This window comes from Thermobia domestica, chromosome 18 (assembly GCF_964235325.1).
Source record: "Thermobia domestica chromosome 18, izTheDome1.hap1.1, whole genome shotgun sequence".
Classification (NCBI taxonomy): Eukaryota; Metazoa; Arthropoda; class Insecta; order Zygentoma; family Lepismatidae; genus Thermobia; species Thermobia domestica.
In genome coordinates this window covers 14242997-14270729 of record NC_137471.1, presented here as the reverse complement: position 1 = coordinate 14270729, position 27733 = coordinate 14242997, and the positions used below count along the sequence as shown (strand labels likewise).

The following is a 27733-nucleotide window of genomic DNA, read 5'->3' as shown; positions in this document are numbered from 1 at the left end:
ATGGTCTTCAACAAGTCACAAAAATCGCAAGATTTACTTACACAACATAACAATACCCTTTTTTAAAACTCAAGTGTAGAAAGAAATGAAAAACTCGTGATTCTAGATTTCAACGGCTTTACAATTTCGTGACATCTACATATCGAAAAAGCAGTTTTTTGATGTTGTCTATTCCAAGGATCTTATAAAATAGAGGATCTGCACTTACAACAAAATCTTGAAGCCATACGTAACAGTTTCGCCACCCCTACTCTGCCCACTCCGCCCAATAAGATCGCAATGTTTTGAGCCAACAATCATGGCGGAAACGAAAGTAGCCAATCAGACGACGGCAGATACGAGAGTAACCAATCATACGTGCCGATGCTCGGTTGTTTTTTGGCTTCATCGATTAAATAGGATGAAGTTACATATGGGAGATCATCTATTTATAACATCCTTGGTCTAGTCGCTAATGTGCAAAAGTTTGGAAACTACACTTTGGAACGTATCGAGTTCAAATATTAAAAGTTTTTATGTGATTTACCACGTGAAAACATAGATTTTCCCAATTTCCCAAAATAAGGATTCCCTGGGAGAAAACAAAAAAAAAGTTTGCGGTTTTCTTACAATTTCGTCTAAATTTCATAAAATTCATAATTTAAAAGATATAGTGCGGCATTAATTTTGTTCTTTTAAACCAAAAATCCAAAAATAACACAGTAGTTTACTTGTAGGAATGAGTTTTGTTCGGATGAACATTTATCAGTAGTGATTATAAAACTTATGTTATTTGAAGAACAACATCACATCCTTCAATATGACATAATTCATGAGTTGATTTTGAGTTTAACGCCCCTTTCGGCAGCGAGGCTATATGAGACGTGGACCTACTGATTAACGTGGAATCCGAACCACATGAGCTCCCGCCGGGAATCGAACCCGGTTATCCCACTCCAAACGCGTGTACGCTAACCGCTTAGCCACGGAGGAGCTCTCCGCGTATAATCATTTCTCACCGAAAAAGTCGGAAGAGGTAGTTCACTAGGGGGGTTAAACTATTACTATTGTTTATAGAATTTTCTCCAAAATAATGTAAAATTTTGTTTTATTGTGTTATCAATACATTTTTAAAAAATCATGAAAATATTTAAATAGTATGGTAGAATTATTCTCTCCCATGAAAGTTCGAAAAAAAAAAAAGTAATCTACTTGTGAAGCAAGTTAGCTCGGCGAAGGCAGATTACGTTAATTAATCACGGGAAGCTGGAACGAAGAAACCATGCCATTTATTTCCCTAAAAGGTCCCAACCATCCCGAATGTGTCTTCTCTGTAGACCTAAACCGCTAAGGCAAAAAAGAAATGATTCATGCCCTTAAAATATCAACCATAGTGCGGGATAAAACCCACGAATCTTCAGAAATTGAACATAACATGATACTCTGGATAATTACTTACACAGTAAAAAATGAAACAACACAAAATGACTACCACTTTAGCGTGTTACTTGTGTGTCAATTCAACACCAACCACCTCGCTTTCAGAGCATATCAGAAATACCTCGTTACTGGCTGTGAGAATTTGCATTGTTTTTTGTTGTTTGGTATGAGCAAAGCTTTGCGAAATATATTTCACATTATGGCAAGTAGCTCATAACATTCTATGGTTTCTGTAAACGGTTACAATAATGTTGTTGTAAATATGTGAATCATCTGACAACAGTTACACATATAGCAGTGCTTCCATCTGTTTTCTTTATATGTTATTCTTGTATCTTAGCACGTATGAACAGAAGATGGCAGAACTGTTCACAGGTTTACAGGTTCACAGATTCACAGGTTTACAACAATATTATTGTGACCGATTACAGGAAACATAGAACATTATTCATTACGTGGCATAAGTGCCAAATATATTTCGCAAAGCTGTACTCATATTAAACGATAAAAAACAATGCAAATTCTCTCAGGTAGTAACGAGTTATTTCTGATATGCTCAGAAGGCGATGTGCTTGGTGCTGAATTAACACCCAAGTAACACGCTAAAGTGGTAGTCATTTTGTGTTGTTTCAACACCTCATTTTTTACAGTGTACGACATATTTGACACTTTCAATAATTAATTGCGTATCTTTAACAAATATTGCCAAGTAATTAAAACGTTTCACACAGAATAACACATTAGGATATCGTTGCGTTATGTAATATCTGCACATCTTCTTAGTCTCTTCTTATTTTTAATCTATGTTGTAAATATACAAGTATGTCTCTTGCTATCCTAACTCGTACTTAGAAAAGGTGTTAAACGAGGTTTCCTTAAACGCATTTCTACACAATACTAGAGCTTTGATTTATAAGACAAAATGTTTCTTTGTCAATTTATTACACATATCTAAGTTATACGAGGTACAACACGTATGTATCTTCACGTCTTGACATTGATTTTATGTTTATGGAGTTTGGTTAGTTGGCTGATGTGGATCTAATGTGTCTTTTCAGCACGGACGCTATATCCCCATCAGGATCCTGCCGCCTACAGTCGGACAATTTGTCCATGCCGGCCACATGCCGCAGTCGGATTGCCGGCGCCGGACACCGGCGTCTTTCCGCGCGATTTTCGACCGCAATGAATAGTTGCCTTGCCGGACAGTCGGCAAACAGCCGGAAATGAGCATTAAATGAGCCGGCGCCGGCGACGGAAAGTTGCCTTGCCGAGCAGTTGGCAAACAGCCGTAAAGGCGCAGTAAATGCGCCGGCGTCACCGTCGAAAAGAGGCCGGCATAAGGAGTCGGCAGAGGGACGGAAAGAGGCATTTCCGACTGTTTTGCCGACTCTGACGGTCGGCAACAGTCGGCAAAGGGCATTTTATTCTACGATTTTTGACCGCTTGCCGTTTCGGCAAAAGGTCGGTAACTTTGAACAAGTAGATCGTCGTGCCGCTGCGGATGCCCGGCTGCCTCCGGTGGCCCGCCATCGTCGACAGCGGCAATCCCTCTTTCCGACCGCGACTTTCTAATGGGGATAAGAAGCGAAATAATCATTAAGGCATCGAACCACTGCTTGAAATTGTATTCGAGACACCGCTGGAATCGAATCAAGGACCACGTGGGCAGAAAATATACGTGTTACCCACACGATCACGAAGAGGCATAATGTTTATGAAAGCGTTAATGTTGCTCCTACCTGTACTGTTGTTCGTTCAGATAACTATCAGATCGTTCAGAAAAAATGCTATAAATAATTTTTCTTCGAATAAGGAAATCTTAAAAATAACTTCGTTTACCTGCCAGACGAGTTCGAAAATGTCGATGAAAATTCAATTTACTAAAATTCAAAACTACCTGAAATTAATGCCAGAGTCAGAAATGGGGCAACGATGGCTCAGTGGTAGGGTGTTCACTTCTGGTTTATGGGGTCCTTGGTTCGATCCAAGCTTGCGCAAAGTGAACTTTGTGATGGACAAACACCGTGTGCACCTAAGTTTTCTCGGGATTCTTCTGTTTCCTCCCACTCTCATCAGCCCCAAGATTTCATTCATTTTTCATCATCACCGTCTCCTTTAGCCTAACGGTATAAACGTGGGACGTAAAAATTAGATTTCATTTTATCTTTCAGTCAGAAATTATATTTTGTAGAACATGATCACTTGAGGTATCATAACACGGAAGAGCGTGTTCTTTTAACTTAGGAAGTACAAAAAATTAAGTGAAATCTTTTAAGTTTTACGTCCCACGCTTATGCCGGCTAGGCTAAAACAGATGGTGATGAGGAGAAATGAAGGAAATGGTGTAATGAAGAAAGTGGGACGAAACGGGAGAACCCCCAGAAAACCCACGCACACAGTGTTTGTCCACCACCAAGTTCACTTGGCGCAAACTGGGATCGAACCAAGGAGCCCATGCACCAGAGGTGAACACTCTACCACTGAGCCACCGCGGCCCCTTTAGGAAGTACACATTAGATTGTTTCATTTTTTTAAATTGCTTAGTAACGTACAGAGTTGCTAAATCAATCCACACTGCCTGTGGGAAAATAACAACCTTGTCCGAGAATTGCCTTTGGGTCAACATTTACTCCAACATCCATTTAATTGCTACCTACGGCCAAATCTAGAGGCATATTCTGTAGATGTCACTATCACCGAGTTTGGCAGAATGAACAAATCTCCCGCTGTCACTACCAGCCCATCGCTTCCCCTACATACATACTTGAAACATGAACTCAATTCACATAGTAGCCATTCCAGTTTTTTGCCAAGAATCATATGATACAGAAAAAGGTAAAATATTACAAAAACGGTGGAATAACCTCCTTACTTGGTTCCTCTATAGGTAGACAGCCAATTCAGGAAGCGTGGAGAAGGGGAAAGAGAGTCAGTGTTAGTTATCGCATGTAAACAATTACAATAAAGAGTAAACAGACGTACAAATAAAGCAACATTGTTAGTAAACCACAGAACACAGGAACGCAAGTTGATACAATTACTAATTAATCATAGCTACAAAGAAAGCAATACATGATTTAAGATTAATTGTTGGCAAAATACGAAACTACCACTAAAAAGACAAAAACACAAGTTTAAAGTGATTTGAAGAGACCTGAAATGAAACACAGAAGCGTCACAAAGAAGGTTAATTAACATCACCTATACAAGAGATGTGTTAACATACTTAGTCAGACAAATTATTATTTGCAGTAAATTTCATTTAATTATTGTTTGCTAATCTAACATTTGCTTTTCACTTTATCTACACATATATGAAAAATGTGAATGTATTTGCTCTTGATTGCTGACAGACTCACCGGCGGGTCCAGGAGGGGATACCACAATATGCCTTATTGCCGGTTGTTTCACATACTCAGAAACGCCAAGAAGAGGTAACATAAAGGGAAATGTTAATACATGCAGAAACTTGTGAAGAAATATTAATAAATATTTCGATTGCATTGATCGATTCAAATCGTACGGTTCACATAGGTTTTCTTAACTCGGCTATTAACTTTAGTATCTAGATTCAAATCGTATGGCTCTCACAAGCTTGCCTTAACTATTAATCTTTGTATCTAGATTCGAATCGTACGGTTCTCATAGGCTTTAGGGATGCGCACGAGTCGAGTCGAGTCAAGAAGGCTGTCTCGACTCGTCTCGAGAAAATGTCGTCTCGACTCAACAGTTTCCGTCTCGACCCGACTCGAACTCAAAACGAGACGTCTCGAAATTCGAGTCGAGACAAAATATACGAGTTAAAGTATACGCATACATCAGCCAGAACATTACGACCTAATTGTCAGTATGTCCATCTTTGGCACGGATAACAACTGCGACGCGTCTTTATGGACGCAATGATCCTTAGTAGGTCGCTGGAGAGAGTTGGCACCATATGCGCATACATAGGTCACCTAATTCCCGTAAATTCCGGAGAGGAGGACGATGCGCTCTGACGTCACGCTTAATTGCATCCCAGATGTGTTCGATTGGGTTCAGATCCGGCGAGTTGGGGGGCTAGCACATCACTTGGAACTTTGCCACTGTGTTCCTCGAATCAAGCCTCAAAATAGTTGGGGAAGCGAATGATCCAGAAATTATGTAGCCCTATTGCGTCCATGGGAACAAAAACACAATAATTATAACTATCCTAAATTACCATAGACTGCCAATTGCTCATTCAAAGAATTTATGAGGTTTACTTTACCGCAATAGTTTTGTACAAACTAGATAATCTATTATTATTATTATTATTATTATTATTATTATTATTATTATTATTATTATTATTATTATTATTATTATTATATTTGAAGTACAATCAAATATCACGACATTAATTATTAGTTTTAATTAACTGAATTGAGCTGAAAATTAAATCTTGATCTCGAAAGATTAACTATTAAGATTATGCGTTCTGTATCTTTCTAAAGTAATAAATGCTGGAATTGGTTTAAAGGCTGTTTCTGAGTGAATGCTTTCTTCAAAATAACATTAAAAATTATAGAAAGACTTTCGAGACATTAGAGTCGAGTCGAGATTTTTACGAGCAGTCTGGACGCGACTCGTGTCTCGACTCGAATTTTCGAGTCGAGAAATAAATTTGTCTCGACTTGTCTCGAATTTTACAAGTGTGACGAGTTGAATCGACATTCGAGACATGTCTCGACTCGTGCGCATCCCTAATAGGCTTCCTTAACTTAACTGTTAACCTTTGTTTCTAGATTTAAATAGTACGGTTCTCATAGGCTTCCTTAAGTTAAATACTAACCTTTGTCTCTAGACTCGAATCGTACGGTTCTCATAGGATTCCTTAACTATTAACCTTTGTATCTAGATTCAAGTAGTACGGCTCTCATAGGCTTCCTTAAGTCAACCTTTGTCTCTAGATTCGAATCGTAGGTTCTCATAGCATTTCTTAACTTAAATATTAACTTTTGTATCTAGATTCAAGTCGTACGGCTCTCATAGGCTTCCTTAACTCAACTGTTAACCTTTGTTTCTAGATTTAAATAGTACGGTTCTCATAGACTTCCTTAACTTAAATATTAATCTTTGTCTCTAGATTCGAATCGTACGATTTTCATAGGATTCCTTAACTAAACTATTAACTTCTGTATCTAGATTCAAGTCGTACGTCTCTCATAGGCTTCCTTAAGTCAACTGTTAACCTTTGTATCTAGATTCGAATCATACGGCTCTCATAGGCTTCCTTAACTTAAATATTAACCTTTGTCTTTAGATTCTAAGCGTACGGCTCTCATAGGTTTTCTCGATTTAACTATTAACCTTTGTCTCTAGATTTGAATTGTACGCCTCTCATAGGCTTCCTTAATTCAACTGTTAATCTTCGTCTCTAGATTCGAATCGTACAGTTCTCATAGGTTGGTGAACAGATTGACTTCACCATCAGAATTCCTTGACCAAACGAGAATAAATTCGGCAAGATTGTTATAGGTAGTATGTAATACTACAAATTATGAATGCATCAAAATATCAAAAACGATGGTGTTAAGGTAAAACGTCGTGAGCCTCATTTCCAACTTTTTTGAGGACAAAGAAAAAAAACGTAACTTCCATTTACATTCTTGCAAGACACAAATATAAAAAGTCGTTTATTTGCCTTAATAATACACGTAAGTTTGCAATATTTTATGGCCTGACCTATAATGAGCTGAATAAGATAAAAATCCATATTTTTGATTCTTTGAGGGTTACGACCTTTTACCTTAACACCGTCGACTTTCCACAAAGTAGCTACTTTCAAATATCTAGGATCATTGTTAACATATCAAAACCATATCAACGAAGAAATTAAATGTTGACTGAAAGCAGGAATTTCGTGCTTTTTTTCACTTCAAAATCTCTTGTTGTTGTGAATTCTGTCGAGGAATTTGAAGCTTAAAATATATAAAACGATAATCATGCCTGTTGTGTTCAATGATTGCGAAACATGGTCGCTTACTCTGAGGGAAGAACGCAGACTGAAAGTATTTGATTTTATTTGAAAATAAAATCCTGAGATGAATATTTGGACCCAAGAGAAACTAGAATGGAGATTGGCGGAAGCTTCATACTGAGGAACTACATAATTTATACGGTTTACCATATTTGTTAGGGTCAACAAGTCTAGGTGGCTGAGGTGGGTAGGTCATGTAGCCAGAATGGAAGATATTAGAAAGGCTTTCAAAGTTTTTACTGGAAATCTAATTGGAAAACGTCCACTAGGAAGATCTAGACACAAATGGGAGGACACTATTACGATGGATCTCACAGAAATAGGAATACAAAGTAGAAACTGGATCCAGTTGGCTAAGGACAGAAGTCAGTGGAGAGCTTTTGGAACAAGGCATTCAACCTTCGAGTTACATAGGCCATAGAGTTAAAGGAGTTATAATAGTTAAACAAGACACTAAAGTTTTAATTATAATAGGCTATATCTCATTAAGGTTAGTGTAAAGGGACAAGTTTTGCCGATAGATGTCACTGCAGTCTTCGTATCTCTCCCATGTATTTTTTTTACCTTTCACGAAAATTTACAATTTCTGTTATAAATTTCAACCTAAAGAGTTTAAATTTTTAGAGAAGGAACTTCATAACCTATTAAAGAGAACAGTCCGTGTCGATTTTTTATTTAGAATTTTCTTTATTGTTGAAACAGTTCGATTGTTAAAGGTTCGGATATCCATTTCAACAATCAAGCCATTTCAACAATGAAGAAAATTCTAAATAAAATATCGACACGGATTATTGCCTTCGATAGATTATGAAGTTCCTTTTCTAAAAATTTGAAGTCTGTAGGTTGAAATTTGTAAGAGAAATTGTAAATTTTCGTAAAAGATATAAAATACATGGGAGAGATACGAAGACTGTAGTGCCATCTATCGGCAAAACTTGTCCCTTTAAACCAACCTTAACTGTACTATGTACTGTTATCTTGCTAGTGTCATAATGAAGAACTTTATGAAAGTACTTCAGTAATAGTTTCATTTTACAGTAATAGGTAGCATGGTTGATTTTACAGCAGTGTTAGGTTTACAAAACAATGTGCTTTTCTCGATTTTTCGCAAACTACACATAAGGATTCATATTAAGCCATATCACATTTTTCAGTTTAATGAGATCTACCAAGATCTACCGATTGGTATAATTCTCACCTCATATTTGGGCCCACAAATAATTGGGGGGCAAAAGTTAGCAAAATATCATCTTTTTTTCTGCTCTCATGGACACTATGTCCATTAAATACACACAGTGGCGTATTTAAGGGGGGGGCTTCCGGGCTTAAGCCCCCCCCGAAATCTTACTTACTATAGTAAAGTATATGAAATAACTTGCAGAATTTTTACATTTTCAGGCAAAGCCCCCCCGAAAGAGGAAAAGCCCCTCCCGAAACAAAATCGTAAATACGCCACTGAATACACATAATATTATATTTCGTTCTTGATCCAAAAAAATGGTAATTTTAAAGAGCATTTTTTAAATGCATATTTTGCCCATTTTTAGGGATGCGCACGAGACAAGATTTGAGCCTGTCTCGTCTCGAAAATGTACTGTAAAAATGATGTCTCGACTCGAAAAATGTATATTTTTCTATTTGGAAAAGCTGTGTCTCGACTCGAATTTTCTCAGGAAAATTCTGTCTCGACTCGTCTCGTGCGCATCCCTACTCATTTTCATCTTTTAGGTACTTTTTTTTTTCGATTTTAGGTCACATTTTTGTAATTAGTCTTAACTTTCGTCGATTTTTACATCGTTTTTGGTGTTTCGCTAATTTTTTTAAAATTATTTTTTAACATTCTTTTATTTCGGCGTGACTGCACGGAAGTAAATACATTTTCTCATATGATGACAATTTACAAGCAAAATAAAAAGGATCTCAATTACAGGCTTTAGTTATCGTTTCTATGTTGTCAAGAAATGGTGGTATACTGCAACCATATGTAAAGGAAGTGGAAAAAACTTGGGAGTTTTTCATTTTTCATAAAATTTTCCCAAATTAATTTGTATGTGATCAATATTCTAAATATCATTTCTGACGTTGAAAATTGTTTTTGTTCCGACGGTCTGTATATCCTGGCGGAACATAGCAGTGCATCTAGGTTCCCTCTACAGAATGTGTTTCGATTTTTCATATACAGTTTTGTTAATTCTAAACAATAATTAGACGGGTTTACGTGGAGGTATTATTTCTTTATCTGTGCAATAAAGCGCAGAACATGGAAACAACCATGGTACATAGTAAACCAAGATACGAAAATAATGCTGAATAATTGGCTGTTTGTCTTAATCATTAACTTGCTTAAATTTACATTTTATTTTGTTACTTTCATATACAATCAAACTTATATATTTGAACTGAAGAAGCTACCTTACTTCTTTCTGTTATCGTGGACATGATGTCCATCATTTTATATGTTTCTTGTATTCTTTAGAAGTTACAAATTTAATAGTAATTTTCACAATTTTTAGTTCAATTTTGCATGTTTTAAGGGTATTTTATAGACCATATATCTATATTCTTAGGTCATGAACTTCTGTCCCCTACTAATAACATTGCATAATTTTTGAATGATTTTTAAAGATGGTTTTACTAAAATATACCATTTTTTTTCACGAAACAAGACGTGTGATTTCTTTAAGGGGTTCCAACAGGGGCGCTCGAAGAAAATTTGCTAGGGGGCATCTCCATGGTTGATATATTACGTCTGGTATCTCTGGTATTTAATATACGTGGTTTTCTATATTACGTATATATTTTCGTGAGCCAGGTGGGGGGCATGATTTCCAATGGAATCTATTCTTTGGGCATGAAATTGATCAAAATTAGACAGTGAATTCAACCCTATCCTTATTATAAAAGAAGACGCCTGAGTCTTGTCAGTCAGGCTTCTAATACTTCAAAGTCAGGCTAACAGATGTCGCTAGCCGCACAACCTCCTACCCTGACGCCAAAAGATGTCGCAAGCACGCGACTAATTTCCAGACGAGCCAAAGACTTGCGAGATAAGAACTAGGTTTATTTAAATCAAAAGTCAAGATAACTATCGTAAAGATTTTCCATTTTCATGAAATATTTTCCCACTTTTCTTTTGAGTCTTAGAATCATCCCTATAATTTGGGGTGTAAATTAATCAAGACTGTATGTTCCCATATCTTACAAATAAAAATACAAGAAAAATAATTTTTTTTGCTAGCTCCTACTATGCACTACACCAGCAGTTAAGGTTATCAAAAATGACTTTTTAAAACTTTGAAAACTCATATTGATTTGCTCATTTATCTTACAGGCATGGTTTTGGTGTCATTTCGTACATTTTTTTTTTTTTACTTTATACCTAAAGATGTTCAATGCGGCTTCAATTGGTGATGCTGGACATATCTCATCTGAAATCGATTTCTTGCCAAAATATATATATATATATATATATATATGTGTGTGTGTGTGTATATATATAAATCCTTACAAGCAATTATACCAGTATCTTTTAATTCTTGAACCATTTGTATTTTGTATGATTTGAGATGCAATCGTCTTTTTCAACACACGCCAAAACTATCATGTGTAGGACGCCGAACTGTCGAGAAGCACGCCACGCCAGGTTGATTTTGGAGGACTGTTCACAAAGTTTTGTCTCACTTTTGCTCTACACGCCTTCAAATATACGAGGACGACCAGAAGATCTGTTGTATCTTACAGAACATCCAGTTTCAATAAAAAATACTTATGCCACTGATAAATAATACGCCTACTAGGAGGACCTTTACCATACTTTGTACGAAAATTACGTTGCACAGCTGTCGCAGACTTTGATTCTTCAAACCAAAACACACAGCAGCACGCTCGGGATCACTAAAGACAACCATCTTTTCTACAACTGCTACTAGCGCTTCCACTGGCTTGTTTCTGAACTAGTGTACTACGTGAGTCAAAACTTGATGAATTTCGCTACAAAATGACACCAAAACCATGTCTGTAAGATAATGAATAAATCAATAAGTTTTCAAAATTGTAAAGGGCTTTTTGGTACACCCTATATACAGTAGTTGAGCCTGATAAAACTACTGGCCAGACGGTAGAATACAGCTTAGTTGGCAACCTTACTAGTATAGCACATTTCAAATTCCAAATGAGTATGATCTCACTTGTTATTCATAGTAATAAGTATTTATATGACTTGTAGCAACCATTATTATGCATTTAGACAACCGTACTGACTACAAAATTTACTTTATTTTCATTGCAGATTTTGAACAACGAAATAACGAATCATCACGTCCAGGTAGAGCATCTAAATCCATTAAAGCGCCGTGATCTCCCTTTTTTTTTCGCACCATACCACGCAACACGTAAAATGTACAAAAACGGCTTGTTAAGCGAGAGAAAAGCTTTAATTTAACAAGAGATTTGGGAGTGTAATTAGAGCACGAACAAGCGAGCTTAAACTGTTGAAAAACAAACACTAAATCTAAATAGCATATAAATCTAATATACACGCATAGATAGCCTATTTGGATTAATACAAAGTGATGTAAAATAAAATGTATTGCTCAACCCAAATACTTACATACAGGGTGTTAACAAAGTATGCGATCCAAAATATGAGAACTTATATATGAAAGCGAATATGAGTTTTTGTCTGGTGGCACTACGCAGTAACTGCTGAACCAAATGAAACGATACTTGGCATGATTATGAACCTTACTCCCCTTTCCCTCCAAGGGTCATATGCCATTAAATTAATTAAAATACACGTGCTTAGTGTAGTAGCGCATCTAACGCGGGACCGGGGGCCTAGACCTTCTCGCATTTTTTTTTTTTTTTTTTTTGAGTGACAAAAATAATTGAAGCTGTTACGAGGCGCGTTCGGGAGGTAACATCCGATTGGCCACTCCCAGCCCCCGCCAAGTGAACTTTGTGGTGGACAAACACCGTGCTCGTGGGTTTTCTCGGGGTTCTCCCGTTTCCTCCCACTTTCTTCATTCCACCATTTCACTCATATCTCATCATCACCGTCTCCTTTAGCCTAACCGGCATAACCGTGGGACGTAAAACTTAAAGATTTCATTTCATTTTTTTCCGATTGGCCACTGTCTGTGTAAAGTGCTGCCAAAATGTCTTGAACCGTGGCAAAAATGCGAACTAAAGCTCACACCCACGCGTTGAGCCAATAAGGGTTGAGCTGTTGCTAAGCAAGAAAGCTTTGGCGAAAGAGAGTGAAATTCCTTCAGCTGACAGCAGTGCCTGGAACGGAAGACTAGGCGTCAAGTCAATGTGGTATATCTTTAGTAGTGGGGGCAGTGCTGCAATCTTTGCACAGACGTGCGCGGTAGATGAGTTTGCATCCAGCCGTAGTCAGTGTTCGTAGTTTAAAGGAAATTTCCCTAATCTAGGTAAACTTCGTAGGTGATTTTTTCGATACAACGTGAAAATCAAGGGAAATTCTCGCTCAGATAAATTGACCAATAAAAAAGATTAAACTTTTCTTTGTTCTTCAGAAATGAACCAATAAAATAGCAATAGTGTGTGTGTTTTCAAAGTAGCATAATTTTTACCCATTCTTGGCTGGGTATATATATGGCTAAATTAATGTTATCACATAACTTCTGTCATAGGAATTGAACACTCAACAAACTAGGGAAAATTTGATAAGAAAAGGGGAAATTTTCTGTCGGTCGAGGGAAATTTTCTTAATCCCCTGAGGCCTGAGTATTGCATGCAATACAATTTTTAAATGCCTTTCTTTAAGAAAATTGTTGGAAAGGTTAGAGTCCGTGAATTCAGTACAGTAAGCCTGCCCAAGTAGCATTTTGGGTTGGCAAATGGTTGGGCCAACCGACCATAGTTGGTTGGCCAACGGTGATTTTGTCGGTACTGCAAATCGTTATGCCAACAATTTTTGCAACTTTGGGCCAACAGAAGATTGTGTACAGTTGGCCAACCAACCAATTGACGACAGTGTGCCAACCATGGAGGAGTTGGACCAACGAAATTACAACAAAATGCCAACGAGAAAATCACGGTTGGCCAACGATCGTTATCCTATAACCTACGAACTATGATGTGGTTGGGCCAATGGAATGTCAACAAAACATCAACGTGAAAAAAAAAACAGTTGGCGAACGATCGTTATCTTACGGAACCCTAACATTGTGACAACCAAAATAGAACATCGTCTTTCGATGCGTTGCCGAAACAACGATGCACCTACGTTGAACCACTGCACAGTGGTTCAGGACGAGCAAAAAGCTGGTCAAAACCCAATTTTTGAAAATTGCGTTAGAAGGACACTGGTTTAGTGTATGGATTACGAAATATCCATAGTTTATTATATACAAATAATGAACACGAGTAACATGTAACGTGTGAGTTAGAAAGGGTGAAAGTTAACCATTGTGGACATATCTGTAAAATAGCTGCCAAATAGAGTATTTGTCATTCAAGTTCATGGCTTGGTATCTGAGAATATGTGGTTACAAGAAACATTTGTTGTATATGATACCAACATACCTCTCAAGCACTGCAACTGTCCAAAGTGGCTATGCAGTATCTTCCATATCTACGTTTCCTCGAACAAAATATGTTAATGTGACAAAATCTAATTTGCTTTAGCAAAAGGTCCACAAAACTACAGAGATTTAGTATAGTGCCCAGCGTTCCCCAGCAGAGTTATTGAAATGGCCTGAAAGAATAATCCATGATGAATTGTTTTTCAGGAAGTTTAGGTGCGAATATGTGCGAATTCGTGAAATACGTGTTCCCTTGTTATTGTGTGTTGTGACAGGACACTGAAATTAATTATTCCTACTTTTTACGTGCAGGACATCTATAGTTCATAATGAGGCTGAGATGCATCCAGGTCAATGCGAAAATGAGAGAAATGTAAGGACGTTGTCAAAGGAAACAAAGACAGCATGTCCAGATCTGGGTTTTGACGTAATTAGACCTTGGAGATCACCCAGCCCACGTTAGTGAAGACATTCGACGAATTGTTTCCAGGTTTTGCAGCCAAGTATACCAAAAACTGTATAAGAGTGGCAGAAATCATGACGTCTTCCTAAAGACAGATACAGAATCGTTTGATGAAGAACTGACATTTAAATTCCGGAGATAGATGGAACGTCGATCAAATCCTGGCGGTTGTCCATCGAAGGATTTCAGAGAATCTATTGACATAACTAAACGGAGGAAAGCGGAAGATTTACGTACATCTGCAAGTACGTCGGAACTGGCTTTTGCTGCCAAAATGAGGCTTCGGGTATCAGAACAACAAGATGCAGAAATAGTACTTCGTGAGGTGACAAAAACAACTTCGACTAGAGTTCGTAAGATAAGACAAGCGTTTATGAGCGCAAAGGGCCAGAATATTTTACTTAAACCGTGCACCAAAGAAGAGGCGCTTGCATTGATTCTCGATCGTAAGTTAACCAAAAACCAATACAACTGTCTACGTCTTGGTGCCAAAACACACAACGCAGACATTTGTCCAAGTTATCACCAATTATCGAGGCTAAGAAAGTTGTTACCCGTCAAATGAGAGTATTACTGTTTCAGATGTCAGTGCAGAAATTAAATCTCAAACTTTAGCGTAGAAAAAGTTGAACGAGTCCAGTGCATCGAACAGCAGATTCAAGATCATCTATCAACTGTGAATGTCAGTGTATTCCAATTTACTGTGCATCACGAGCTCATTCTCACTATGGTAGATGGAAAAGTTGTAATGCACTCCTGAACAACAAATCTCTTCAAAAGTGTTATATTTGCAAAGCATCTCCCAAAGAAATGAACGATTTAGACAGAGGTTCTATGAAAGACATAGACGCATCCACATTTCTCTTTGGATTGGCAGTGTTACATGCGTACATACGATTTTTTGAGTGCCTCCTTTATATTGCATATCGAATCGATTTCAAGACATGGCAAGTTCGAAAGAAGCACAAGGAATTATTGAAATCACGAAAACATGAGATTCGGAAGCAGTTTAGAGCAAAAATAGGCCTTAAAGTGATAGGCCCAAAGTAGAAGACAGTGGAACAAGCAAGGATGTGAACACTGCTAGGAGATGTTTTGCGGATTCACACCGATCTTCGCAAATAATGGGGATTTCTGAACAACTGATTACACGTTTTTCGGTGATATTATACGTAATCGATTCTGGACTTGATATTGATCCCAACGCTTTTGACAGTTATGCACTGGAGACAGACACACTCTTTGTTCATCTTTACAGTTGGTTCTATGTGTTTGCTAGGGTCCATAAAATTCTTGTTCATGGATCGGCTACAGAATGCTATTTTACCAATAGGTCAGCTTTCTGAAGAGGCACAAGAGGGACTTACGAACATTTCGGAAAGATCACTCACGCAAATTCTCTCGCACTATTACTGGGAAGAAAAGACGTTGCTTGTGATATGAAGGACGACTGCTGTTAAAGACATCGGAGCGTGGACCATAAGGAGCCAACGCAGCGTCCAGCAAACAAAAGAATGAAGGCATTCCATTTTTATTTAGCGATATTGATAGTGACAGTGATGATTGACTTACAAATGTGGTTTACAAAATGAATTCTCGTTTTTCCTTTATGTGTATGAGTATAATGAAGACTTGTATGCATGAATGTAGTGCAGATTTTTATGTGTGTGTACTGACGTAATGCATACCAATACGCAGTACTTTATCAGTATTTACAAACATTTCCTACAAACTCTCTCCTGCACATAAGGCTAGCGAAACCGAACGATGAACGTGTTCGTTAATTCTTAGTACTATAAATATACAATTTTCACATATTTGAGGCATTAGAAGCATTTTGTACATTGTTATAAACGGTTATAGGTTTTGACCAGGTTTTTGCTCGTTCTGAACCACTGTGCACTGTTTTGTTTTCGCTTGTTGCCATCGATGGTTGAAGGATTGTCGAATTTGCCGTTGGCATTTTGATAGTGGCTTTGCCAACGATGCCTACAAATAGACAACGGTTGGCACACCGTTTGACAACGAAAATGTTACTTGGGTGCTATGTACTGAACACAATACCACGGAATCTAACCTTTCAAACATTTTTCTTAACAAAGAAAGGCATTTAAAAATTGTATTGCATGCAATACTCAGGGCCTTAGAAGGTTAAGGAAACCTACGAACACAGGCCGTAGTAGAATGAAGGTTGTCTGATCAGTAGTTCCACTTTTGTAGCGTCTGAAAATGTGTGCTATAAGTGAATTGTATATTTATATTTAGCATTTCTCTTCTCCGACAATTTCTAAGTTGAACCCCTTTCACAACGATTTATTTTCTGAATTCTGATAATTCAAGTATAAGTTATAAAAGTGTATTATAGATAGTTTATCATTATATAACTTTCAAACCGTCAATATAGTAACCCTACGTGATGCTACAATAGTTTAAATTTTATGACGAGTGTAGCTCGTCATTGGTGCAACTTGGCACCGGAAGGCCATGACGAGCTAGACTCGTCATTTCAGTGCAAGGGGTTAATTACAATTCTTTTTGCCATATAAAGCGCAATGTCTTATAAATAATTTCTCTAGCTATCGTACCTGTAAATGCCTACTAACTTATTAATTGCTAATTCGAACTTCATATCTAACCATAACTTGTGAAAGGAATGATTAACTTGTTTATTCCTAGTTTCTGTTAGCGGAGTACGTAAAAGGATTTTAATCTAAAATGATTTGCGTTAACACCTATCATAGTCTTTGTTTATGGCTGGCACCCTCCCCCAGTTTATAACTTCTAGATTTGTGACTGGCTAAGGGGAGAGCGGATGAACATATTCCAGCCTTCCTGAAAATTTCCATTTTAATAGAAGGACATGGGTGTCTATTCATATAAAAATATATGTACGTATATAAACGATTGCATATAAATTCATAATAAAAATAATTAAATACGTACATCAGTATCTGCGAAAATTCCGCTTTTAAAGAGGGCATGGGGAGCAATTTCTGTAGTATTAAGGTATCCTATTATTTATTATTTTTTTAAAGTTTAAATTATGGATTTGCGTAAGTTGGAGCTGTGAAATTCGTTATATAAACTCTTAATTAAATACTCAGGGAAACGCGTATTTCTGTGCAAGGGCGCCAATTTCTCTGTAAATTTGGGGGGGCGGGGGCATTCAGATGCAGAAACCATAGGCTACATGAGGATTTTAAAACAAATTGCATTCAAATTAATTTCATGCCAAATGTTGTAAATTTACAAATACAGTAAGGAGGCCGACACGAGCTTTGGGGGGGAAGGAGCAAGGCCCCTTGGCCCCCCGGGATCGGCGCCCTTGTTTCTGTGCTTTCAAACATTCTGCTTCTGGAAGGAAAATAAAATGAAATAATTCAGTTTAACGTCTCTCGATTATGCCCTTTAGGCTAAGGGAGACAAATGTTTAAGGTAAGTGAATGATGATGGAAAAATTGGTGAAATGAGAAACTGGGAGGAAACGGGACTACCTCGAGAAAACCCATAGACACGATGTGTCCACCACAAAGCTACATAGCCGGGAATCGAACCAGGGATCACAAGCACCAGAGGTAAGAGCTCTCTACCACTGATTCTCCTGGAAGAGGAAAAGGGATCGGGGCAATATGTAGTTATGTACTACTATGTGGAAGAGCAGGGGCAGATCCAGGACCGACTTCTGGGGGGGGGGCGGTAGGTTGCCATACTGTTACTTAGAGCTACTTTTAAGAGCTTCAAACTCTACGAGGGCTATCCGGAAAGTGGTACCCGTTTGTGCAATAAAGACACAGTAGTACATATTAAAAAATATACACATTTTTATTGGAAAGAGCATACTTCACACTACTTCTCCACATAATCACCAAGCAAATTGAAGCATTTGTCATAATACCGTGTGACGAGTTTTTGTATTCCAGCGCCATAGTCCTCCGCCGCCAGCGTATTGAGATACGTAGTCACGCACAGATTTTTGAATAATGCAGATGGTCTTTGACAATTTCATGAACAATTGTTTGAGACACATTAGGAAAATGTTAACAGAGTTCATCAATTGTGACGAGCCGATCGTTCCTCACGCATTCGTCTACTGACCTCAGCAGTTCGTCTGTAATGACAGTTGGTCTCCCTGAACGCTCCTCGTCGTGTGTACTCCCCCTCCCAAGGTTGAAGTTGCGACACTAGCGCCGAACAGACCACTCATCCATCACATTGTCTCCATACACCTCCTTTAATTGGCGATGAATTTCACAAGGTCGAACGTTTCGTGCATTAAGAAATTTACGGTCCTCACTTCACAACTGGCGGGGTTCTCAATTCGTTTAATCATTATAAACAAGCACAGACACAACACAAGCACTGCTAGCGTCACGCAACCTCGCACAGAGTAGGCAGACAAGCCACTGACGCGGTCTAACCTTGCCCAGCGGCTCCCCGAGTCGTCAGCGCTTTATGCGGCGCAAACGGGTACCACTTTCCGGATGACCCTCGTAGATGGATTTTATTTATATATATAAAATAAGAAAGTTTCCTCTTCTGGGGGGAAGCAATCGCCCCCCTGGATTCGCCCCTGTGGAAGAGTGAGAGCGATTCACTGAAAATTCAAGCCATATTAATATATCGAGGAACGGGAGGGTCGGACAGAAAACTTCTTCAGATATGAAAGCAATGAATAAGAAAGGTTTTTTTTTTTTTTTTTTTTTAAAGAAATTAATTATACTAAGGGACGTAAAAAGGGATTCAAACGCTCTAGCCTGAATAAAGTACGCCATAAATCTCTGAAGTTACAGAGATGAAACTCAGCATATAAACTCCTCATAAGCAGATACGTGTCACAGCGATTTTTAAAATTAGTTTTAAGAGGAAAGATATATTTTCTATTTGTTTTTCTACGTCTCAATCACCATTTTCACATAATGCGATGAATTTCAGTTCGCAATGGAGGCTATGTGTAACCTGTACCTAAAGCTTAATGTGGAATAAGAACAACACGACTTCTAAATGGGAATCGAACCCGTATCTCCCGCACAAGAGATGCATGCTCTAACCATAGATACAGCTAGACGGAGTTCACTATAAGATATTATTACGCTAAGCAAGAGATATGCTATTAATTCTAACACTTCCGTTTAATAGGTATTTTACTATATTCACAACATAAAACTCTCTTCGCAACACCCTTAGTAGTAGCACAACGATAATTTCTTTAACATCTACTTAAAGAGAATTCTGCGTTTCACTATCGTCTCTTATTGCAGAACTATCTATTTAACTTAACGAGTCTTTGCAATTTTATAGCACTGTTAACCAGCATTAACGAAACAAGGCAGTTTCTGGATTAATTTTCGACGGTCTTTTGTACATGTATATTTTCAATCTGCGTGAGTTCAGGAAAGAGAAAACAAGGAAAGCCAATACAATTTCATCTAAATAGGAAAGCTCGCGTAAAATGAAAAACAGCTGGAAAACTCTCTACATAGAAAAATGCTTTCACCACCCTTTAAAATTGTTTTTTTATGTTTCCCCTTATTTCGTTGTTTTTACCTGCCTAGAGTAGTCAGAAGTGGAAGAGAGAGATTTTTCCGGCATGAATATTCAACTTTCATATCATCACAGCTGGAGAAAAAGGACAATTTCCAAGAAATGTTTTATTCACAAGTTCTCGACCAACGAGACAGCATGATAAAATCTTTCTGGTGGCTGTTTCCAACTCAAAACAGCGAAAAACAAATACATAGCTATATCTACAAAGTTACACCCGACACGAAACGCAATTACAAAGTAAAACTGAGAAGGGGATGAAAGGGATTAAGCACTACAAATGTATGTAATATCAATGGAATTAGCATAAGGCTACCTGAGTTGATTGTCCACAATACGGCAAGCCTCTATAAAGCCGTCTGGCTTTCATTTTCGTTAGGTAATTGAATTTTTGACCTGCCTTTATCAAAATATTGAATAGCGTCATATTATAACATGATATCAAGTAACTCTAATACCCATGCATATGCATGCATCACATCATGTTTTGTTTATCTTTCTAACTTGACAACTGCTTAACTTGATTGTATGTATGGAACCCGGTTCGTATACCTATTTTGAACCATAAATAGGTATCTGAAGATAAGTTATTATATATAGTACATCCACACTTCGGTAGATGAACCAATTATATTCAGAAAAACACTGTATTTGTCCATCATATTTTGGATACCTTTTGTACACGTTTTAATAAAATTGCTGTTATACCAAAACTTTATTCTGACTTTAAAATTAATTATAAAAACTTAAATCAGGAATTAATAACTTACCGTAGAATGGTTATAGTCATTCAGGGGACGACCGACAGTTGGGGAATACCGACACTGTAAAAGTTTAAAAATAAGTAGGGCCTATAATAATTTGACGAGAAAGGTCTAAATTTATGAGGTAAGGTGTGAGAGATATGTGAGAAGTCAAGGGTCATTGTAAAATTTGAGTCTGTTTTGTTTAGGGATGGTACCGAGACCGAGACCGAGACGGTCTTTTATATACCGAGACGAGACCGAGACCGAGACCGAGACGGCCTTTTATATACCGAGACGAGACCGAGACCGAGACGGAGCTCTATAAATCGAGACGAGACCGAGACGAGACTTAGGTCAGTCTCGAAAGTCTCGGTTTCGTCTCGAATATTGATATAGATACCTATTAAGATTGTCCTTTACTCAAAATTTATTTCGTTGCTGTGTTAGATAATATGAGAACGGTTGACTAATGTTCAGTGGCGTATTTAGGGGGTGGCTATCGTACTTTGGCCCCTCCCGAAATAAATTTGTGATCATTTTTTCGCATTGCACATACTAGACAAATGTTTCTTACTCGTTCTCAAGCCTCTCCCGAAACAAAACCTACTGCTGATGTATATAGCATTCTCTGTCTCTCTATCCCATTCTCAACACACATACACACACACACACACACACACACACACATATGTATATATATATATATATATATATATATATATATATATATATATATATATATATATATATATATATATATATATACCAGTGGATCCAGGATATAATCGAGGGAGGGGCTAAACCATAGTTTGATATTTTATCAAGTGTAAAGAAAGAAGTAGGATTGAAGCCATTTTATACAGTGTATAGCTGAGCGTCAAGGGGAGCTATAACCCCTTCAACCCTCCCCTGTATATCTTATCTAATATAAGTAAAAGGAAGAGTTGGTTTGTCTGTGTGTCTGTGTGCCTGTCTTTCTTACTGTCTTTGTGCGGCCTGGGAACCAGACGAGAGTCCAGGAGTTACCAAATTTGGGTGACGGGTATCATGTCCCAGTAATCAGAACAAGAAAAAGCGTTGTTTGTTTTTAAATTTTGGACCAGGGGGTCTTAGGGAGGTGTTTATCGGGACATGTAAAAATAATACAAAATGACCGATATTAGTGTCAAATACATAGTTGTCGCGGTTGCTGAGATAGTGATACTCCCACAGACTTTGGCTTCCAAATACTGGTCCCATGCGAAAAATGGGTATTTCATCTAGTTATATATATATATATATATATATATATATATATATATATATATATATATATATATATATATATATTAAGATGCTGAATTTTTTAACATGCTGTGTGAAATATGGAAGGGGAAATTCTTCTAGATACTCTGCAATACCACTAGATAAACAAGCAGTGTTGCCAACGCAACATAAAGTTGTAATTTCTCAAATTGCACTATGTATGATATTACATATTTCTGTTCAGTTAATCGAGTTTGACGTCTCTTTCAGCAGCGAGGCTATATGAGACTGAACCTACTGATTAACGTGGAATCCAAACCACATGAGCTCCCGCCGGGAATCGAACCCGGGTCTCTCACGCCAAAGGCTAACCGCTTAGCCACGAAAGAGCTATACATATTTATAATTTAGATATTAAATAAAAGCACAAAAGTACATATATTATTCAGTATAACAAAGGACAATACATATCACTAACATCAACATTTTGGAGATCTCTAATAACTCAAATGGCAGGAACATTATAACATTAGTCTTCAGTAGTTTTAATTACAACAAGTCGCAGTTACTTTATTTTAAGCAGTGTTCCGAACTTAAATAAATTGCTAAATATTATTATAAATATAGTGCAAATAACATAGCTAAACTGCAAAATATTTTAAAATTACTCGTAATTTGTTTTATGGTGCAAGAATATTTTCCAAACACGATGTTGTTCATAGTCTTTGAGCTACTTACAATGTTAATGTCAAAGTTTTCGTTCCAGCAATACATGTAAAAGCAAATTGTAACTGAAATTAAATGTAACTGATAACTTTTCAGTAACACTAGTTGTTGTCGCTAAGTCTTAGGCCTGGCGTATTTTTTAGATTAAAACAGTGCTTTATTAAAATTTTAATTACACCCTAACTGCATTTCATTTGTTATAGTTTGACCACCGACCACCTCAAACTCGATCCATACCACATAGCTATATGCAATTATTCAAGGACTTACAGTTAGTAATACACATTGTGTTGATTTTTGTTTTGGTTTGTTTTAGTTTAACGTCTCACGATTATGCTAGGGCAGCTAAAGGAAACGTGGAGTTACTGATCACAGTGGAATCCGAAAAACTTCGGACGTTGAACATTACCGCCACCAGGAATCGAACTCGGGAGCATGTGAACCAAAATCAAGCGTGCTAGCCACTGGAGCAAATGGGGTTCCTTACATTGTGTTGATTTAAGTAATTGAGTCAGAATTGCCAGATCCAAAGATCAAAAAGTAGCGTGTCTGTGCTCCAAAAGTAGAGGATATGAACTATTTGTAGGCCACATATATAGAAATGAATTATTTGGCAACTAATGACTGGTACTAATGAAATAATTTTTAAAACAGACTGGAAAATGTGATGGACATATTGGAAGACGAAATTATGGTCGATAGACGAAAACAATTCTAGACTGGATACTACGTGGTCCGCATACAAGAAATTGTGACAAAATCAGGAACCACTGGGGAATTACTGACTTGAAAAGAATTACCCAAGTTAGATATTTGTAGAGAAAACTTGGGAAGACTTAATCCAGCAGTGGATTGATAATGGTTGATTATGATGATGGTGATGATTTTATATCGAGACCTAAGAGGTAAACTAAACCAAGTCATAATTTCGTAATTTTACAGGAGAAGCGAAAAACCGGTTCCTTAACTAAGATCTATAATACTGTTTTTCAAACTATACTAAGTAGTTACAAAGTAGTAGTATGCTTTTAGACTTACATTATTACCCCACTAGAAAGAACATAGTCTATTAAAAAAGTATTCTAACTCAATTTGACTAAAATGTGACTTAGCGTAGTCTACCACTAATGTTCAGATTGTATAACTTTTACTAGGTAAGGTAGGGTAAAATTGGATCCAAAATTTAACGAAAGTCGTACAGCGAAAAAAAAATATATTTTTGACTATTTAATACTTCATGTTGCTGAAAACTACGAAAATTAATACAAAAGAAAACTAGAAAGTTAAGAATCACTTGTTTCAACGAGAGAGAGAAAATAGATACAGCTAGCTTGAATTAGCTATATACTTATATAATATGTTCATGTTTCGCAAGTAATTTTCAATTAACATAAAATTTCTACGTAATGAACGCACGATTGGTTTTCTCGAATGAAGATCACATGCGCCGCTAAGAGCTCAGGAATAAACTTAATCTATGTTACGGCATTGGATATATACGTATGTAATGCATTACAACTTTAGGAACTTTTATAAGAAACAGAATGTACTTAAATTTAGACGCGAACTATGCGAAACATCTGACTTTGAATCTAATTTGTTTCGTGATGCAACCCGAGACCACACATAGCAAAGATGAGTGCCGTAGTTCCCACCACAAAGTTCACGAAGTTCGTGTTATAAGGTGTCATTTATACACGTAGATGTGAAACGGTAATAAAGCATTTGATCAATTTTAAACAAAATATATTGTAGTAATAATTTACCCTATTTGTTAAGATAATGAACGTTATATTGTTTTTAAAATGACAGTCAAAGCAGAATGTATTGAATAATAAATGAGAAATTGTAAAATTTCAATTTCGGTAAGATTAAATACATTCGTCCTGCTATGTGTTGCGTTATCCGTTAGGAGATATTGAACAATTCTGATTCAAAGGAAGGAAATAAACTACTGTATAGTACTGGAGTTAATTTAATAGACTTTAATAGTATATGCAGTACTGAGGCCATATGAGAACGTCTTTTGCAGAAACTGAAATATGGGTTACTATTAGGGTTTTATCCCAGGCATGATATACCAACTGATGATTGAACCTGGAACACACGCATGGAAGGCATTAGCGCTAGCAAATTAGCTCTGAAGAAGTACACCATACTATAATTCGAAGTCAAGAATAAGGCCGAAAATAAGAAGCAGAAACGGCAGACTTTACGATAATAAGACTTTTACAATTTTAATTTCACCTATTTATTTCGAGACTTTCGAGACGAGACCGAGATTTGGCTCTCGAGACCGAGACCGAGATCGAGACAAGCATTTGTTGACCGAGACGACGATTTTTGACTCGAGACGAGATCGAGACCGAGACAGCTATTTTTCAACCGAGACGAGACCGAGACTGTATAAAGTCTCGTCTCGATACCATCCCTAGTTTTGTTTAAAAAAATGAAAATGAAATCTTTGAGTTTTACGTCCCACGTTTATGCCGGTTAGGCTAAAGGAGACGGTGATGATGATGAGTAATGAATGAAATGGTGGAGTGAAGAAAATGGGATGAAACGGGAGAACCCCGAGAAAACCCACGCACACGGTGCTTGTCCGCCACAAAGTTAACTTGGCGGGGGCTGGGATCGAACCCGGGACCCCAAGCACCAGAGGTGAATGCTCTACCACTGAGCCACCGCGGCCCGCCTGTTTTATTAAGCTCTTGTTTGGAAGTAAAAGTTGTATTATTCAATACTCATGGTGGACAACATACAGTTGAAAGTTGTGCAATTACAGGTAGTTAGTTCATCAGTGTGCAATGTTTCTAACTTGCATAAAATATAGTTAAGTGCAACATATACATTCGAGGTACTCTCGACACTCACATTTGGGACACTTTTGACAGATGCTTTTTTCCCCTTTCATTGTAGTTTTTAATAAAGTATATATCAAAAATACTAATTAACATATAGATAATAGAACGTCTGCATCCTTTTCCATTGCATCACGGTTCGAAATTACACACGGAAAAGCATGAGATGCTCATGTAATTTGAATAAAACGTCTGTAGCCATAGAGGACGTTAAGAATGAAATGCTTGCTGCAAGAGCTTTGGAAGTCCCTCGGATACATTATGGGACAGGTTATTCAAAGTTAACTGCAAGAAATATTTTGGTGAACATACAACATTTACTGAAGGAAACGAACACCACTAGAAGAAAAGTTAATTACGAGGGCAAGTCAAGAAAGACTTGGACTGATTTTTTTCCCGGCAGTTCTGTTAACGCTGGAGCTTCATAGTTTGGCATACAAGTAGGGTGGGTCTTGCTGTGCATATATATAAAATGTTGTTAAGGAATCATTGCATGTTTGGTAATCACGACTTTTTATTGCAGGTGATGTTCTGCGCCGCCTCTAGAAGTCGCCTGTAGAAGAAATGGAGTCATTACGAGATGAACAATTTGCAGCTATACGGTTCTGCTATCGCCTGGGGAAAAGTGCAACAGGACCTCTAGGAATGTTGAGAGCAGCCTACAAAGATGACGCTCTGCCACGAAGTACCGTGTTCTGGTGGTTCAAAGAGTTTAAAGAGGGCCGAATGACAATCACGAAAGCTGGTGGACCAGGTGTATCAGCGTCAGCTGTTACTGAGGTGAACATTAACACGGCAGCAGTCATTGTTAGAGAAGATCGCCGCATCAGTATCGACGATCTGGCAGCCGCACTACGCATATCTCATGGCAGTGCCTTCAAAATTTTGCATGACCACCTCCACATGAGCCGAGTGTGTGCGCGATGGATTCCGCGACTCCTGACACCAGAGCAGAAGGCCGTTCGAGTGGAGACTTGCAGGGAGCTGTTGCAAAGGTTTGAGGATGGTGGAGACGCCTACCGCACCGTGCGACTTTTTTCCATTCCCTGCCCTAAAATCCAGACTGCGTGGACGCCGCTTCTCCGATAATTCCGAGGTTCTGAAGGCATCGGAGGCGGTTTTCAAGGACCTCTCAAAGAATGGCCTGCGACACGTGTTTGAGGACTGGAAGACTCGAATGAAAAAGTGCATTCAAATGGGCGGGGACTACTTTGAAAAGGATCATGTGCCTGTTGCTGAGTAATAATAAATTGCCTAGAAAAAAAATCAGTCCAAGTCTTTCTTGACTAGCCCTCGTATATTAGACGTGTATGGGTTCATCCAAGAAAATAAGATGTGGTCATGTAAAGCAAAGGACAATTAAGATCTGCACAGAAAAACAGTAAAATAGAAAAATCAAAAGGTAGTGAAACACAGAAGAATATGCAGATACATAAAAATGTTGCAAAATACAGTAACCAAAATGAGAAAACTCAAAAGGAAAATTGTGCTATCTGCCGAGATTGGTTTTACGGCAAAAGCAATCCCGTTGATTGGGTGCAATATACAAAATATTTTAATGGTTTCACGAGGACTGTGTTCTTCATTCAGATTATCTCTTCTTTGTGTCTCAACAGTGTGAAATCTCAGACAAAAATGACTGTTCTTTCCTGTATATGAAGCTAACACTAATATTTTAATCTATAACCATACTTTTGGTAACATATGATTAACATAAATTAATAAATACTTTTTATGATGTATTGAATTTTTGCGCTCTCTGCTAGCTCACATTTGGCATATATCTTTAATGAAATTCTTGCTTCACACTTTTCTTGTAACTAAACACATTTTTGTGTTTCCCTCCTTCGTAACTCAGCGACATTTTAAAATATTTTTTGTAGCTGGAAATAAAGGTATTCTACATTCCTATACTTAAAGATTTCCGTGTTTGTTTAAGGCATATGAACTACTTTATGAACAGTAATCTGTGTTGTGGAATTATTAGCGACACTGTCATAGTACGTAAGGTTTTAATGTTAATGTCGATATTGCCCCAACAACCTGTCGGTCTTTCCCATAGAGTTTGAGAAGTCCGACACTTCTTCATCGTTCGTTTCAATTATGGCTCCATTGCCACACATTGCTTTTGTGTAACAGTGTATTGTATCTGTCAACTAGTTGAAATAGTATACCTA

The 27733-nt window shown here is 37.5% G+C and overlaps 1 protein-coding gene across 1 annotated transcript in view; it reads right to left on the bottom strand.

Annotated features, from left to right (window-relative positions):
• The window catches only part of LOC145675957 (uncharacterized), a 468482-nt gene that overhangs the window by 230233 nt on the left and 210516 nt on the right, over nt 1-27733 (bottom strand). The gene's annotated exons all lie outside the window — the stretch shown is intronic.